The sequence below is a fragment of the Montipora foliosa genome, chromosome 9 (assembly GCF_036669935.1).
Source record: "Montipora foliosa isolate CH-2021 chromosome 9, ASM3666993v2, whole genome shotgun sequence".
Taxonomy (NCBI): Eukaryota; Metazoa; Cnidaria; class Anthozoa; order Scleractinia; family Acroporidae; genus Montipora; species Montipora foliosa.
The window spans coordinates 19434388-19447610 of NC_090877.1; the positions used below are offsets into that span (position 1 = coordinate 19434388).

Genomic DNA, 13223 nt, shown 5'->3' on the forward strand with positions numbered 1-13223 from the left:
GTATCTGAACGTATCTCTCTGCCTCCCCATTCGACGCTGGGTGATAGCGAGGAACGCGAGTATGCTGAATCCCATGCTTCTTCATGAAGTGATGCATCTCTTTAGAAACAAACTGCGGGCCATTATCCGATACGATCTCCTCTGGAAGACCATATGCCGCGAAAATATGACTGAGCACTTCGATAGTCTTATAGGTGGTGGTAGAGGATGTAGAGAACACCTCGGGCCACTTCGAGTGGGCGTCTACCACCACGAAGAAGTACACACCGTCCTTCTCTGCATAATCCATGTGCACACGTTGCCAAACTCGAACCGGCCACCATGGAACCAGAGGTGCAGTAGCAGGTTGTTTCCGAGTCGACTGACACGCTGTACAATTTTGCACGACAGACTCAATTGCCTTGTCGAGACTGGGCCACCACAGGTAACTCCTAGCCAAGGATTTCATACGGCAAACACCTGGGTGATCAGCATGAAGGTCTTCCAGGATCCTGTCGTGTAATGTCTTAGGGATAACAACTCGCAACCCCCAGAGAACGCAATCCTGTTCCACGGAAAGTTCAAGGCGCCGCTTAAAGTAGAGGTGCAAGGCTTCTTCTTGTACCTGTCGTGGCCGACCACATTTAACCAACTGTAAGACCTTGCTCAATACGGGATCCTTCTTTGTTGCATCAGCAATATCCCTAGCTTTGACTGGAAGATCATTCACATGTGTAAAATGGAAAATGTCACTCTCCTCTGGTGTGCCAGTTTTGTCCGCAGGGAGCCTAGATAACCCATCAGCATTGCTATGTTCCGAGGTTTTGCGAAAAAACCACCTCATAATGGTAGGATGCAAGAATCAAAGCCCTTCTCTGCAGTCGTGCGGCAGCCAGGGTTGGCACTGCTGGCTTTGGGCCCAAAATGGTCAAAAGTGGCTTGTGGTCAGTTTCCAAGGTAAACTTTCTTCCAAAAAGATACTGATGAAACTTTTTCACACCGTAAATGATGGGTAATGCCTCCTTCTCTAACTGAGCATAGTTCTTATCACTAGCTGAAAGTGTTCTTGAAGCAAAGGCAACAGGGCGCTCTTCACCACCCGGCATCAAATGTGATAATACCGCTCCGATACCATATGAAGAGGCATCACAGGCCAATTTAATAGGAAGGTTAACACATAGTGGGCCAGATCCTTCGCAGATTGGAGCAGCTCCTTGGCAGACTCAAAAGCCTGTTGACACTCTGGCTGCCTCGACCAGGACACACCTTCCCGAAGAAGGTTGTTGAGCGGGTGCGGCATTGTGGAAAGATTAGGTAGAAATTTCCCATAGTACTGGAGCATTCCGAGGAAGGACCGTAGCTCTGTAACATTAGCAGGAGACGGACCTTCAACAACCGCCTGCACCTTCTCAGGTGATGGGTGAACCCCCTCAGCATCAATCATATGACCCAAGAACTGGACCTTTTCCTGCAGGAAACTACACTTGGACAACTTGAGTTGCACTCCATACCTTTCAAGCCTACTCAACACGGCCTCTAGCCGATTTCGGTGCTCTTGGTCATTCTGTCCTGTAATCAATATGTCATCGATGTAACACACCACACCGTCGATACCCTTGAGGATGGTGTCCATGGTTGATTGGAATATGGCAGGAGCACTTGCCACACCCAATGGAAGGCGATTGTACTGGTAGAGTCCTCTACTGGTGTTGATGGTGAGAAACTGTTTGGAATCCTCGCTCAGAGGAAGCTGCTGATATGCATGCTTTAGATCCAACTTCGTTAACCTGCGATCAGGCTCTATTTTAGTTTCGCGTGCTACGTAATGTGGAGTTGGCGAAACGAAAAATAGAGCCTGACCAAATTCCTCTTCGAAATTCCTTCCGCCGACCTTTTTTGATTGATTGACATGTCCTTCGTCGGCCAATCAAATTTACTTCCATTACACCAATACACGTGTGGACGGCAGATTCACGCTATTTTGTTTTGACCAAAGTTAATTACCGTGGGAGGAATATTATAAACGAATTCGAAAGTTACCGTTGCCTTTAATTTGAGAAAAACACATTTAAAGCATGGGGAATGTTTTCGACGACTATATTGCGGCAAAGGCCGGTGTAATTCTCTCTCCGAACTTCACTGAATATGCAATCTTTTAAGCTTGACATCTTAATTTGTAATTGAGATAACCTAGCGTTTTGTCGTTGGACGGTTTGGCAATAGATTGTTAAAGAAAGTAAAGAGAAATACATTATTCCTTTAACGTGTTTCCCATGAAGGTTTCTTTGGTGATTTTTTCGAGTAATATCTTCAGTTGCAGTGTATTTCTAGGATTGCGCGCAGTAAAATCATGATACGTTTGGCTGTTAATTTTTTGATGGAGTACGAACAGTAAGATGGACTCGCAAAGTTTCTTTTATTGTTGTACAATTGATCTCTCTGGAAACATGCCATTTTAGTTTCTGGAGCGTGAGTTTTAAGTTAAATCAACTGGAAATATTATGAAGTGTGCAAAAAAACCGTGTCATCAGTCATGTATAGTAAATAAATAAAGCCGTTTGATACACAGATATTCAAAACATGCATTCGTGTAAATTTCTTCGTACACTTATGGCGGATTAGTCTCGAGGACTTCGCGAGAGCTCCGCGCAATCACGATGGCATTTTCACTTCCGGCGTTTCAACAGCCAATCAGATCACGAGTTCGGAATTCTTGAGAGACTTTTGGTCAGGCCCAATTTTAGCGAGCGACGACATTAGAGGACACATGGGCGAAGCTAAAAATGGGCCTGATCGCAGGTTACAACTTCGTAAAACGCGTTCCTTCTGCCAGAGCACTTAACAAGTCTTGAGGATTGGGTAGAGGGTATTTATCAACATCCAAAACTTGATTCACCGTAACCTTGAAGTCCCCGCATAGACGGATACCGCCACCTGCCTTAGGAACGACCACAACTGGGGCAGCCCATGCTCTGTGTGACACCTTGGTCACAACCCCCTCCTTCTCTAGGCGATCTAGCTCTGCCTCGACCACAGGTCTTAAGGAGTACGGCACAGGTCTGGCCTTATGAAACTTCGGGGTGGCCTCCGAGTGAACAGTTAGCTTGGCTTCGAACTCCTTGATTTTTCCTAGGCCTGTACCAAAAACACCCTTATACCTAGCAGACAGTTCACCGACAAAATCAAGAGAAGAAACATTAAAAAGCTCCTTCCAGTTCAGCTTAACAACACTGAGCCAGTTGCGACCAAGAATAGCTGGCTTGCCATCAACTTCTGCAAAGATTAGGAGTAACTTAGCACTCTGGCCCTGATACTCTACATGCACCTCAGTTTCTCCACCTAAAGGTAGCCCAGCCCCAGTTTAAGTTTTCAGCGAGGTGCTTGCCGGCCTCAGCTTCAGATGACCCAATTTCTCCTTGAGCATTTTATTGGGAATGACTGTCACAGATGCTCCTGTGTCCACTTCCAATACAAATTCCTTGCCTTCCACTGTCATGGTTACAGTTGCGGCTTGGGCATCCTGTTCACGGATTGTGAAGAATCCCAAAGAATCATGCATCAGATCACAGTTACTAACAGTCTCGATGTACCTGGCATCCTTAGACTCCTTGGAACGACAAACCTTTTTCAGATGACCCACTTTACCACATGCATCACACCGGTAATTCTTATATTTACACTCAGAACTGAGGTGTTCAGTGTTCACTTAACGATAACAAGCAGATTTGGACTTCTCTCCCTTATCGTTTGAACATTTCTTGGGTTTGCGAGCCTATCCCCCCAGCCGGTGAACTTCCTCAGTTTTCAACATTCCTGAAGACCCAAGTCCTTCAGTTCCGAAAACTTCTTTTCGTCCGTTTCCATCGATTGTGCAATCTCCATCGCTTTCGAGAAATCCAACATTTTCTCGCCCAGAAGTTTCCTTTGTATCGACTCTTTTCGCAATCCACACACAAAACGATCCCTTAGGACATCATCCAAGAAGGTTCCGAACTCGCAGTGAGCCGAGAGCTTCTTCAGTTGTGCCGCAAAATCCGCCACTGATTCCGAGTCGTTCCTAAAACGATTATGAAAATGAAAACGTTCGGCGATCACAAGAGGTTTTGGATGGAGATGACTGTTCAGAATTTCCACAAGTTCCTTGTATGACTTTGCGGAGTCAAAAGGTTTCTCATAAGGCCGTAAGTCTCTGGTCAGATTGCCTTTAGCAAGACCGCCAATTGATTCTCACTTTTAACACCGTTCGCTTTCATGAAATTTTCAAGGCGCTCGATATGCGCTTCAAACGACTCTTTTGCTCGGTCGAACTCTCTTAGCTGACCAATTATACTCATGGTGTTCTCGAAATCCGGTCCTCGTCGCCAGATGTAATATTTCGTAGCTAATACACTCGAAAAAACAGAGACACACGACTTGAACACAACAACTCACAGCTTTTTAATATCCCATCACACACAAACTTTTACACGAGGCTCTCCGTATATGGGCATGCCCAAATATGGCAATTGAACAAGAAAGGCCCAAAATACTACACAAAGCCTGGCATGTGTCAAAACTGTCACACCCTTCGTCTTTGCTGATAAATTTATTGACTGCAGCTGTGGAATTTTAAATCTCTTATTAGATGTTTTGGTATGTACAGTAGTACAATTTATAATATGGCAAGGTAGTTTTGAGGTAAACGCGAGCATTGTGATTGGTTCTTTCTTGGTTGGGATTTTGCTATGCCGACCGTTTCTACGGAAGCGGTTATAAGCTGCATAATTTTTGCTTTTGAAAAGCCCATAAATTCAAGAAACAACCATGGATCAAGTATCATATGATAAACTACTTTCTAACCAAGCTCACCCAAGCCATACTGAGGAATATTGCACCTTGTTCATTTTTGTATGGACCTCACTGCACTCCATCTTTAGTTCCACAATGCTCAACCACTTCTATTTTGACTTGCCTTTTGGGCCCTTCAACACACAGCATGAGTGGTAAAAATACTCACCTTTTACTAAATGAGTTCCTTTGCTTTGCCAACAGAATATAAACAAAATGTAAAAAAATATCATGGCTTATAACCTTTTCCATGGAAATGGCTAGTTTGGCAAATTCTTGAACGAGAAAGAACCAATCAAAAACAGAGGGAAAAATGCTTGTTACATTAAAAGCAAAGTAAAGTAAAGTAACCATATTTAACGTTGATAACTCGTAACAGTAATTCAACTGACAAACCTGAGGTCGACGGTGCGCTCATTTTACTCCCCCCCTCTCCATCAGTGCTCCGTTTTACGGGTATTTAAAGCTACTTAGCTACACGGAAAGGAAAGAAGTCGAAACAGGGATGCGAGATCCGGAAACTCAAGACCTCTTGCACCAAGGCCGCGCAATAACCGACTATGCCATCCTTGCTCCTGGCGTCAGCTATGTTTCTGTCATCTAATAGATCATAGGCGAAAACCAATCAAAATGCAAGAACAATTTCACTTATTTATATTAAACATAATTGTATACCTTACATTGCCTTGCCTTAAAGCCCGCCATCCCCCCACCTTAACCCCCACCCAAAAAAAGGGAGCATAATCTTTATGGGTACTGTATTTTTAGAACTACACAGCAATGATTTCCAACAACTCTGCAGCTTAACTTCAAGTTTCTGCTGCTTTCTTGGTCTTGAGCTATGTAGAAGGAAAAAAAAAATAATTAGGAGCAAAAAAAGGATGAAAGAAGGAAGGAAGAAGTCTTAAGAACTATATCAAAGAACAATGAAAACACTGACACCAAACACTATAAGTAAGCAAGAAAAGATTGAGTTTTCTACTGATATGTTATCACCTACATTGTGTCTGTCTATTTATCTGCCTGTCTTTGTCTGCCTGTTTATTAAATCTGCCGGTCAATCTACCTATCTACCTTGTCAGGGTACGGTACTTGATAATACATTCATGACTTGACGACAACAGCATCTCAACCTGTCTGGTTTTCGTCTTGCCATCAAGTCCAGGCTGCCCCAATGCCAACAACAACTTAGTGAGTTCCTTGCCACTCAAGCTCAGTAGAATCTCTCTTTTACTGGGTTGTTGTAAAATTTCTCTCAAACAACATGTTACATTCCCAGGGGACTCAAAATTATCACGTAACTCTACGATGACTGAAGGCACAATTTTTGCTGCAACTGTTTCAGTTGGTTTGTTTAGCTGTGCTACCACTGGCTTTGCCAATCTTGCCTTTCAGCTCCTCTCTCAATACCACACTTCCTTTCCTTGGTTTCAACAATAACTTTTCTCTGACTATTTGCTGCTTTGACCTCACAAACATTAAACATATCTTCTCTAACACAAAGACTTCAACTGGCTTTTGAAACCCATACCTACTGACTACTGAAAACCAGTCATTTGTCAGTCCCTGGTTTGTTCACAGATCTGCAAACAATTTGTAACAACTTTGTTTTTCTCCACAGCAAACTGGTTCTTAGACAACAAATTGTCCACAACATCATGAAGTCCGAGGAAAAAGCTGCTCACTTCTTGAATTGGCACAAATCTAAAGTGGCCATTTTCATCGTTTCCAAGTTTGACGATAAGATCTAAGGCAACTGACTTATCTATTTGACAGGCATCACTAGCCATAGGTGAATTTTTAATGCTAAGATAATTTCCTCCACTAGAATTAATAATGTCTCTCGCTCGTTTTATGGCCCAACCAGCGTGATCGGTTACAGCTTCTGAGTCCATGTCATCCGGTTGATGGACAGTCGAAAGAGTTTGGATGCTTTCCTTCTCGACAACGGAACCCATTCGATCGCACGCAGATGTCTATTTTTTTTGAAGATCGCGAGTTGAAACTCTTTTCAAACAAATCTGCAACCGATGTCAAAAAAAACTGTAAATCTATCTGACTCAAAACAGTTTACAATCGCAGCAACGGCCTGCTCTTTACGCACACAATTTGCTTGTCACGTAATACTGGTCAGCAGATACCTTGTTTTGACAGGTGTCAATTGACCATAACATTGATGTCGAAAATCAAAGATGTATGCTGTAAACTAGCTACAGTGTCAATTAGAGTATTGCCTCCTCGATGAGCTCTAAACTTGAGCCCGTGATATGGTTACGTGATACTGGTCACATCGGCATACATGGAGGGGCGGACGGTCGGACGTACGTATGACGTCATGGCTAGAAAACCAAATTGTCTCACATCGATGGGTTACCATATTTTGTAAACTATGGTGCTCCGTGTGCGCGCGCCTTTGGCGCGCGCGGCGCTCCGCTATTACTTGGGCAAACAATTTTTTTAATTGCGGTTTGTCGCGTGGCTGATAAATAATTATCTGCTTCCCTTGGAAGAGATCTGACGCATAAGGGATTACAAATCTAGCCACAGTTTAAGTCAACTACGGTAGTTGCGCGAACGACCAAGCTATATAGGGATTTACACTTTCAATTGCTCAATTAAAACAAGCTGTCGCCTCTTTTTTTCTCTACTGGCTAATTGTCTCTTCTCTTTTCTGGCTGTTTACCGGCAAGAAAAATACACACGCTAATCTGCAAAGAGGGAAAAAAGTTCTTTTTGCGCAACAGTGAATCATAATTTCCACCCTGGTCCAATTCAAAGACGCTTGTACCCTCATGGAAGCTGGCGCATCAGTGCCATTCTGCTATCATGCTCGGCACAATCTTATACATTTCTTCTCTCTAAAAAAAATTGGTTGTAATCACCTGTTCTCTTGCTGATGCATGAAAACCATCATTTATTTTACGTGCATTTCCTTAGCTTAGTTTTTTTTTTCTCGAGAAAACCCACGGACAACCCTCGAGAACTAGCGCATAAACAAAGCGATTTAATAACGTTATTAACCTGGTTATAAATCAATAACGTTGGGGGCAAGTTCCTTTTCCAATATGTCATCACGGCTCACCACAGGCTTACAACATAGGGTAGTACGTTACAAGTTGGTCAGCCTTTCATCTAAAAGGACTCCCAGACATTTATTAGAAGGAACGCATGAAACCGGATTATTGTCAATTGAGATAACATTAGATAAGTCCCCTGACTTATGGAAAGAACTCAAGTGAGGCCATCGCTACTGTGTGCATGTGATGGATGAAGAACCTTCGCTGATCCACAGCATCAGGAACTTCTTATGCAACACCCAGAAATCTCTGACCCGGGTGGGAACCGAACCCACGGAACTTCTTATCCTGATGCTGTGGATCAGCGAAGGTTCTTCATCCATCACATGCATACAGTAGCGATGGCCTCACTTGAGTTCTTTCCATATATACATACACACGCTACTTATAGGACAACACGCACTTCCCCTGACTTATAATTCAAATTATATGTTGAGCCAATAAGCATTAGATAAGTTTTAAGTGGATGGAATTGAAGCCTATTAACAGTGAGCCAGATTTTATAAATCAGAATTTATATTATTGGCAAGTACCTCTGCATCAAAACCAGTAACAAAGATTTGAGTATCGTCAGCATATAAACAGGGTGAGGTAGATTCTAAGCAGCTTGGTAAATCATTGATATATCGAACGAAATAGCAAAGGGTCAAGGATAGAGCCTTGGGGAACTCCACAGAGTATGTTTCTTGGAGTAGATAAGCATCCTTCACCAGACATTGTTGTTTTCGTTCAGTAAGAAAAGAGTTAAACCACATCAATTCTCTCTCACGGACTCCATAAAACTGGACTTTCTCTTGTAAAATGGAATGATCAACCGAGTCGATAGACTGCTAGCAGTCCTTTTCTAGATATTCGCGAGGGCAGGCGAAACAGCCAAGCGAAAGCGGAGAACCGGGAGCGAACGAGCGGACGGGGCTCTCTCTTCGCGTCTTTTTCTCCTCGCTTACCTTGCTCGTTTCTTTTCAGTCCCAGTCCTCCTAGGTAAGAATTCCCCGATATTTCCCCCTGTATGTCCCCATAGGGGTAGGGCAGAGGAACGAAAATCTTGTAATTTCCCTACCCCCTAGAGGCGTAATTGTGGCGTAATCTCGCGTAATTGCCCTAGTAATTTCCCCATATGTCCCCATTATCCCCGGGGGTCGGGGAGTGGGGAAAACAAATGACTAGTGCATTAGCCCGAGGTGCTCAAGGAATAAAGAAGTTAGATCACGTTTGTAAGCAACATGATATTGATCACAGCAATGCACAATCACTGGGTGACAAGTATGCTGCAGATCAAAATGCAAATCAATCATTCACAGAAAGATCTGTGAAAAACATCATAAAGTTAAAGAAAAAACTTGGCCTTGGTCTTAAGTCAAAAAACGGAAAAAGCCGTCGAGTGAAAAAAAACTGGGAAGGAAAATTAGCCAGTGAATTACATAACCAAGAAAGCGGAGATTTACTCGACGGCGTGTTATTGATGAGAGATGGTGTTCTGACCTTGCTGAAATGGAACAGTTTTGCAAATGGAATAAAGGATTTAGACATCGTCTTACGGGTTTGGATGCAATGAAATAATTTATACTGCCAACAAAGGTTGTAAAGACAAGATTTATTTGTCCAAAACAAGGAATCATTTTCATGTCATCAAATCTGTGATAGCGTTTCATGTTGTACCACATTATCATGAATGCAAAAAAAAAAAAAAAAAAAAAAAAAAGTTGTTCAAAATGTGAAGGAATAATAACAGGTAAATACGTAAACAACCACAATGGCGATATAGAGAATGTACAAATTGTGGAAAGAACGTTGATAAAGACCACAAATGTTATTTGAAAAATGTAAAAACAAAAGGTGGTAACAGTATAAGAATGATCCATGTCGAAAAAACAAATCAATGAAAAAGAAAGATTGGGGTTTTTCCTGTAGATCATATACAGAAAAATACATATTTTATGACTTTGAATGTTCTCAGGATACTGGAACTCATGGAGTTAACTCAGCTATTGCACAAGATTATAATGGTATTGAATTCATACATAGAAAAAACATTGAAGAGTTCTGCAGAAACTTGAGAAAATGATAAATTTAAAGAAGACACATTGATTGCACACAATAGTAAAGGATATGACGCTCACTTTATTTTCGTGTGAGAGTCAAATGGGAAGCTGACCTCTTTGTTAAAGAAGTTGCATCATGCTGTGTTGCTGCAATCGTACATAACTGGAACTTGCGTACCCACGCGTACATTTATAAACGCCACTTCAAAAACTCAGACTTGCAGCTGGAAACAAGATACCAACCAGAATGAAATTCCTCAAGTTCGGTTTTGTTGATATAGCAAGAGTCAAGGAAATGATGTCGAGATCCGTTTATGCTGGAAAATGCATTTTTAATTTATCTTTTCCCACAGGACCAGCAGCACGCACACAATTTTCAGGAAGTATATAGGACTAGTTTGTCCTTACCAGGAGAGCATTCGGGTTCAAATGTTTCGGGCCTCTTTGTAATAAAGTCGTCGAAAGAAGTTATCCAAGAAGACATGATGTAGAATTTGAAGGCATTTCTTATATTTGCATCCGAATTGTCACAATTCGCCACGTTGTTGTGTAGAATACTTTATCGAGATCTAAGCCGCTGAGAGTAAAGCACAAGAGGCACGCTGGTCTGTCGAACGTAGAACAGGATGGCGTAGGTCGAAAAATAATGCCAGGCGCTGCTATTGAGAAAGTGGGCTTCAAAGAAATTGACACCATCGACAGAAGCACAACACGACCACAGGTACCCCAAGCTCAGTGTTGAGGGGTAAGCCAACAAAAATAAAAGGATTTTTATGAGAATCCCGAGAAAAAAATCTCAATTAATTGTTTGGTAACGTCGTGAAGGACGGCAAACAAAGACAAAAAACTCATTACCAAGCCACAAACAAAGATTCGTTACTCGTTATTTCCACCAAAGAGGGAACGGAATAAGTCCATTTATGAAGCGGCCTTCAAGAAAGGCGGAAGTGGTTTCGGAACATGGGATCTTGTTTTGAGACAACGGGTAGGACCTGGGAACTAAAAAAAAACAAAGACAGGAAGAACTTGGAACCGGGAACTTGGCACTCAGGTCGACGAATCTTAATAAGGAAAATAGGATCGCTTTTGTGACGGAATGGCTCGCAAAAGAAAAAAAGACCACTACAAATAATTGGCTTTGCAAGGTGTTGGTGTCTGTAGAGCTTTCAACTCATTGAACATTGAACACAAATGCCCGGCTGGTTGCCCGTCGCATTAAGGCTCAGTGACATGTGAAGTATGGGACAATTAATATGGTGTTCATTTCTTTTGTTGGCTATGAGCGAAGATTAGCCGATTTTTTTCACAATAGGCCCTTTGCAGCAAGTCAGTCACGTGGTACAAAAAGCGCAATGCTGGAGAGCAAGTAACGCACTGGGACAACACGAAAAAAGAAAAAAAAAACATTTTAAATGATGTGAACTCTTTGTTTATCTTGTCTCAGTGCATAGGATGGCGTCCAGCATGGCGGTTTTGTACCACGTTAGTGACTAGCTGCAAAGGGCCGATTGCGAAAAAAAATCGGCTTATCTTATCTCATAGCCAGCGAAAGAAATATTAACCTTTGCTGCATCTTTAGTAACCTTTAAAAGAGAAGGAAGGCTAGAATATAATTAGCAGCATGCTCTTCGATACCCTGTCAGTATTGGATTCTCGTCTCTTATTCGCTTTGGAAGCGAAACGAGTGATAAACCACTGTTAGAAAGCGCCCCTTTCCTTGCTGATTCGAGGAAAAATAAATAAATAAGTAAATAAATAAATAAATGAATAAATAAATAAATAAATAAAAACTAGAAACACTAGTTTGCAGACCAGTTTTTTTTTCTTCGCAAGGGAGCATTTGAGCATCATATGTACAATAATGTGACGCGATTTAATGACGTGATGAGTGTCGTCAGCCGCACATCGACGGGTCGCATGCTCCCAGTGGTTTCTCGCTCATTTCGCTACCAGACCGGATAAGAGACGAGAATCCACTGCCCAGAATGTAGCTCTTCAACCAACTCTCGCCATCATTGTTTATTTTTTTGAAGATATGCACTCGACCGGCGTTCTACCCCATCACGCAAACAAGAAGGTGGTACTTTGGTCCACGTATCAGTCCTAGCGTGAAGAAGGAATTCGAAGGCGATAAAGTTCGGGGATTTCTACATAAAACTCCACCCTTTCATTCGTTGGACCCTTGCGCGATTAGACGAATTCAGAGGTTGTAGGAAAGTTTAATTTAGAAAACTCATAACCCAGCGAGTTTCATGTCCAGACCCAACAGAGAATTATTTTCGGTACAAGGTCTGGCTACCAAAACACGCGCTGTTGCTAGCAACCGCTAACTTGAAGCGGAAACGGTCTAACCGCACAACGGTCCAACGAATCGCCTCAAAAAGACATAAGGACATACGATTCAGCAAAAGTAAATTCATTTTATTTCTTTTCTTGGGTATGAGCCACGATTACACTAATTTTTCGTAATTTAGATTTGCCATGTATGATAACCCTTATAAATTGTCCGTTACCAAGAGTGGCTTAGATAAAAATGTTGGTCTATCACTTTGCGGCCTTGCCCCAGCACAGTCACAAATTGATTTATTTCTAGATACACTTTGCGCACGAAACGAACAAAGGGCCACCAATTATAACCAATCAGAAGAAGCCATGTCACGTCTGACCGCTTCTTCCATGTTATTTTTTCTGACACGACAACTGATTTTCGCGGGAACGGGTATTATAAAAACAGACTCATTTGTGAATATGCAGGGGAGCCCACCATCTAATTCTCTTTTGCAGTTCCTTTAAATGCAACTGAGCCAGGAGGGAGGGGGTGTCTCTAAGGACGCTGTTGGATCAGTCCTTATGCCAGTGTGACGTCACGTCCCTCTTCTGTAACTTTCAAAATGGTGGCCAAATTTTTTGTCGCAGAGGCGGTCATAAATCAAGAATTTTAATGGATAACGTGATCAATTTCATTGAATTTAACAATGATTGGATTCCTATGTTGATAAAAAACCAGTAAATGGTACTTATTTGGATTAAACGGTCAGAGTTGTGATGAGTTAAAACGAAAACTTTCGGCCTTCGGTCAAATCAGACGAGAGGTATTGTCAACCGGTCGGAGTTTCAAGGGGCAATACAAAGCAAATTGAACGAGTTTCGAGTAGAGAATAGGACGTTCATGAAAATGCATATTAGGCTATAGCTACGGGTATGTGTAATGTCAACTCTTGGATGTTGATGGTTCGCCATATCAATCCCTTCAAAGTTCAACAGTTAAGTTATTTTTTAGGATTTGGAGATAAGTTCA

General features: G+C 42.2%; 1 pseudogene; it reads right to left on the reverse strand.

The window, feature by feature from the left end:
- Nucleotides 1-10021: 10021 nt before the first annotated feature.
- Nucleotides 10022-13165, reverse strand: LOC137970386 (uncharacterized; annotated as a pseudogene).
- Between the last annotated feature and the right edge of the window lie 58 nt (nucleotides 13166-13223).